At 41.3% G+C, this 5,269-nt stretch overlaps 1 non-coding gene across 1 annotated transcript; it reads left to right on the top strand.

The window, feature by feature from the left end:
* The first annotated feature begins 4,769 nt into the window (after window positions 1-4,769).
* On the top strand, window positions 4,770-4,877 carry LOC148570879 (small nucleolar RNA R71). Its single transcript, XR_015908505.1, has one exon. It is a non-coding gene; the product is annotated as a small nucleolar RNA R71 (small nucleolar RNA).
* Window positions 4,878-5,269: the final 392 nt, after the last annotated feature.

A 5,269-nucleotide genomic window follows, 5' to 3' on the forward strand; every position in this document is an offset into this window, starting at 1 on the left:
GAGAAAATACAATAAATTCCAAATATCAATGAAGCTCATTTCCAATTAGATGAGCGGGGCTAGTGGCATTTTGCTTCCGAACAGTTTTGGCATCTCACTTTATCCTTTGAAGTTCAGAATAATTGGCATCTATAAGAACTCAGAATTCAGATAGTGTTATTGATTCTCCTAGTTCAGTATGTTGATTCTTGAACACAGTTACTTTATCAGTCTTGGCCGTGACCCTAAGCATTTTATTTTCCAGTATTACCACCGGATACATAAATGCCACAGACACATAACTGGGTGAACCTTTTCAGATTGTGACCCAGCTTTGCTAGAGTCCCCAGTTAGAGGTGCCCAAAGCTCTTAAGCACACTCTTTTACCACGACTTTAACCGCTCAGTCTCAAGCTTTTCACTTGACACCTTCACGCCACAAGCACATGGCTAGGGACAGCTTGATTTAGCCGCTTAGGCCAGGATTTTATTCCTTTGGGCCCTCCTATCCATTAATTCCCAAAGCCTTGGATCCTTTTTACCCTTGCCTTTTGGTTTAAAGGGCTATTGGCTTTTTTTGCTTATTTTTTCTTTTTCTTTCTTTTTTTTTCTTTATTTTATTTTATTTTATTTTTTTCGCCATTTTTTTTCGCAAGCTTCTTCTTTTTCACTGCTTTTTCTTGCTTCAAGAATCAATTTTATGATTTTTCAGATTATCAATAACATTTCTCCTTTTTCATTTATTCTTTCAAGAGCCAACAATTTTAACATTCATAAATAACAATATAAAAAATATGCACTGTTCAAGCGTTCATTCAGAAAACAAAAAGTATTGCCTCCACATCAAAATAATTAGATTATTTTCAAGATATAATTCGAAATTCATGTACTTTTTTTTTCTTTTTCAGAAAACATTTTTCATTTAAGAAAGGTGAAAGATTCATACGACATTCATAGCTTTAAGGCATAGACACTAGATACTAATGATCATGTAATAAAGACACAAACATAGATAAAACATAAAGCATAGAAATAAAAAAACAGAAAAATAAGAACAAGGAAATTAAAGAACGGGTCCACCTTAGTGATGGCGGCTAGTTCTTCCTCTTGAAGATCTTATGGAGTGCTTTAGCTCCTCAATATCTCTTCCTTGCCTTTGTTGCTCCTCTCTCATGGCCTTTTGGTCCTCTCTGATTTCATGGAGGATGATGGAGTGCTCATGATGCTCCACTCTTAGTTGCTCCATGTTGGAACTCAAATCTCCTAAAGAGGTGTTGAGTTGCTCCCAATAGTTTTGTGGAGGAAAATTCATCCCTTAAGGCATCTCAGGGATTTCATGATGAGGAATTTCCTCATGCTCTTGTTGAGGTCCATGAGTGGGCTCTCTTATTTACTACATCCTCTTTTTAGTGATGGGCTTGTCCTCTTCAATGAGGATGTCTTCCTCTATGACAACTCCAGCTGAATTGCATAGGTGACAGATGAGATGAGGAAAGGCTAACCTTGACAAAGTAGAGGGCTTGTCAGCCACCTTGTATAGTTCTAGAGATATGATCACATGAACTTCTACTTCCTCTCCAATCATGATACTATGGATCATGATAGCCCGATCCACAGTAACTTCAGACCGGTTGCTAGTAGGAATGATAGAGCGTTGGATGAACTCCAACCATCCCCTAGCCACGGGTTTGAGGTTAGGCCTTCTCAATTGAACCGGCTTGCCTCTTGAGTCTCTCTTCCATTGAGCTCCTTCCACACAGATGTCCATGAGGACTTGGTCCAACCTTTGATCAAAGTTGACTCTTCTAGTGAAAGGATAAGGATCTCCTCTCATGATTGGCAAGTTGAATGCCAACATCACAGTTTCCGGACTGAAATCCAAGTATTTCCCCCGAACCATTGTGAGCCAATTCTTTGGGTTCGGGTTTACACCTTGGTCATGGTTCTTAGTGATCCATGCATTAGCATAGAACTCTTGAACCATTAAGATTCTGACTTGTTGGATGGGGTTGGTGAGAGTTTCCCAACCTCTTCTTCGAATCCCACATCGGATCTCCGGATATTCACTCTTTTTGAGCATGAAGGGGACCTCGGGGATCACCTTTTTCTTGGCCACAACTTCATAGAAGTGGTCTTGATACACTTTTAAGATGAATCTCTCCATCTCCCATGACTCGGAGGTGGAAGCAATTGCCTTCCCTTTCCTCTTTCTAGAGGTTTTTCCGGCCTTAGGTGCCATTAATGGTTATGGAAAAATAAAAAGCAGAGCTTTTTCCACACCAAACTTAGAAGGTTTGCTCGTCCTCGAGCAAAAGAAGAAAGAATGGAGGAGAAGAAGAATAAATAGAGGATATGGAGGTGAGGAGTGGGTTCGGCCAAGGGGGGTAAGTGTGTATGATGTGTGAAATGGAAGGTGGTGAGGAGGGGTATTTATAGGGTAAGAGGGAGAGGGAATTTGGTTATGAAGGGGTGGGTTTGGGAGGGAAATGGTTTGAATTTGATTGGTGAGGTAGGTGGGGTTTTATGATGGATGGATGTGAGTGGTGAAGAGAGTGTGGAGAAGACGGTAGGATTTGATAGGTGAATGGTGTTTGGAGAAGAGGTATTGATGGGTTTGGTCAAGGGTATTTGGGGAAGAGTGTTATCGAAAAGTGTGAAGAGGAGAGAAGAAGAGGTGGGGTAGGTGAGGATCCTGTGGGGTCCACAGATCTTGAGGTGTCAAGGAATTCTGCTCCCTGCACCATTCTGGCGTTTAAACGCCCACTGTGTGCCAATTCTGGCATTTAACGCCAGCTCTACTACCTTTCCTAGCATTAAACGCCAGTCTGCTGCCCTTTTCTGGCGTTAAACACCCAGAATGCTGCCCATTCTGGCATTTAACATCCAGAATGCTGCCAGACTAGGTGTTAAACGCCCATTCAGCTATCCTTACTGGCGTTTAAACGCCAGTAAGCCTGTCCTCCAGGGTGTGCTATTTTTAATGATGTTTTTGATTCCGCTTTAATTTTGCAGTTGTTTTTGTGACTTCACGTGATCATCTACCTAAAGAAAACATAAAATAACAATGGAAAACAAATATATATAATTAAATAACATTGGGTTGCCTCCCAATAAGCTCTTCTTTAATGTCAATATCTTGACAGTGAGCTCTTAGAGAGCTTCACAAACTTTTAGAGCATGATGGTGGCCTCCCAACACCAAACTTAGAAGTTGAGTGTAGGGGCTCTGTTTGACTCTGTATTGAGAGAAGCTTTCCATGCTTCCTCTCCATGGTTACAGAAGAAGATCCTTGAGCCTTAAACACAAGGTAGCCCTCATTCAATTGAAGGACTAACTCTCCTCTGTCCACATCAATCACAGCTCTCGTTGTGGCTAGGAAGGGTCTTCCAAGGATAATAGATTCATCCTCTTCTTTCCCAGTGTCTAGGATTATGAAATCAGCAGGGTTGTATAGGCCTTCAACCTGCACTAAGACATCCTCTACAAGTCCATAAGCATGTTTCCTTGAATTGTCTGCCAGTTCTAGTGAGAATTTAGCAACTTGTACCTCAAAGATCCCTAATTTCTCCATTACAGAGAGTGGCATGAGGTTTAATCCTGATCCTAGGTCACACAGAGCCTTCTCAAAGGTCATGGTGCCTATGGTACAAGGTATTAAGAATTTTCCGGAATCCGGTTTCTTCTGAGGTAATTTAAGTTGCCCCAAAGCATTCAGTTCATTGATGAGCAATGGAGGTTCATCCTCCCGAGTCTTATTACCAAATAACTTGGCATTCAGCTTCATGGTTGCTCCTAGATACTGAGCAACTTGCTCTTCAATAATATCTTCATCCTCTTCAGAGGAAGAATACTCATTAGAGCTCATGAATGGCAACAGTAAGTTCAGTAGAATCTCTATGGTCTCTGTATGAGCTTCAGGTTCCTTTGGTTCCTCATTAGGGAACTCCTTAGTAGTCAGTGGACATCCATTGAGGTCTTCCTCACTGGAAATCACTGCCTCTTCCTCCTCTACAGGTTCGGCCATGTTGGACATATTGACGGCCTTGCACTCTCTCTTTGGATTCCCTTCTGTATTGCTTGGGAGAGTACTAGGAGGAGTTCAGTAACTCTTTTACTCAACTGACCCACTTGTGCCTCCAAATTTCTTATGGAGGACCTTGTTTCAGTTATGAAACTGAAATTGGTCTTAGATAGATCAGAGACAACGGTTGCTAAGTCAGAGAGGCTCTGCTTAGAATTCTCTGTCTGTTGCTGAGAAGATGATGGAAAAGGCTTGCTATTGCCAAACCTATTTCTCCCACCATTATTATTATTAAAGCCTTGTTGAGGCTTCTGTTGATCCTTCCATGAGAGATTAGGATGATTCCCCCATGAAGGATTGTAAGTGTTTCCATAGGATTCTCCCATGTAATTCACTTCTTCCATTCCAGGATTCTCAGGGTCATAGGCTTCTTCTTCAGAGGAAGCTTCTTTAGTACTGCCGGATGCAGCTTGCATTCCAGTCAGACTCTGAGAAATTATATTGACTTACTGAGTCAATATTTTGTTCTGAGCTAATATGGCATTCAGAGTATCAATCTCAAGAACTCCTTTCTTCTGAGTTATCTCATTATTCACAGGATTTCTTTCAGAAGTGTACATGAACTGGTCATTTGCAACCATTTCAATGAGTTCCTAGGCTTCTGCAGGCGTCTTCTTCAGATGAAGAGATCCGCCAGCAGAGTGGTCCAATGACATCTTGGACAATTCAAACAGACCATTATAAAATATGCATAGGATGCTCGATTCTGAAAGCATGTTAGAAGGACACCTTCTAATCAATTGCTTGTATCTTTCCCAAGCTTCATAGAGGAATTCACCTTCTTTCTGTCTGAAGGTTTGGACTTCCACTCTAAGCTTGCTCAACTTTTGAGGTGGAAAGAATTTGGCCAAGAAAGCATTGACCAACTTTTCCCAAGAGTTCAGGCTCTCTTTAGGTTGTGAGTCCAACCATGTCCTAGCTCTGTCTCTTACAACAAAAGGAAAAAGCATAAGTCTGTAGACCTCGGGGTCAACCACATTGTTCTTAACAGTGTCACAGTTTTGCAAGAATTCAGCTAAGAACTGATGAGGATCTTCCAATGGAAGTCTATAAAACTTGCAATTCTGCTGCATTAGAGAAACTAATTGAGGCTTCAGCTCAAAGTTATTTGCTCCAATTGCAGGACTTGAGATGCTCCTTCCACAGAAGTCAGAAGATGGTGCAATAAAGTCACCAAGCATCTTCCTTGCATCTCCACCATTGTTATTAT

The sequence above is a fragment of the Arachis ipaensis genome, chromosome B3 (assembly GCF_059453495.1).
Source record: "Arachis ipaensis isolate K30076 ecotype BB chromosome B3, ASM5945349v1, whole genome shotgun sequence".
Classification (NCBI taxonomy): Eukaryota; Viridiplantae; Streptophyta; class Magnoliopsida; order Fabales; family Fabaceae; genus Arachis; species Arachis ipaensis.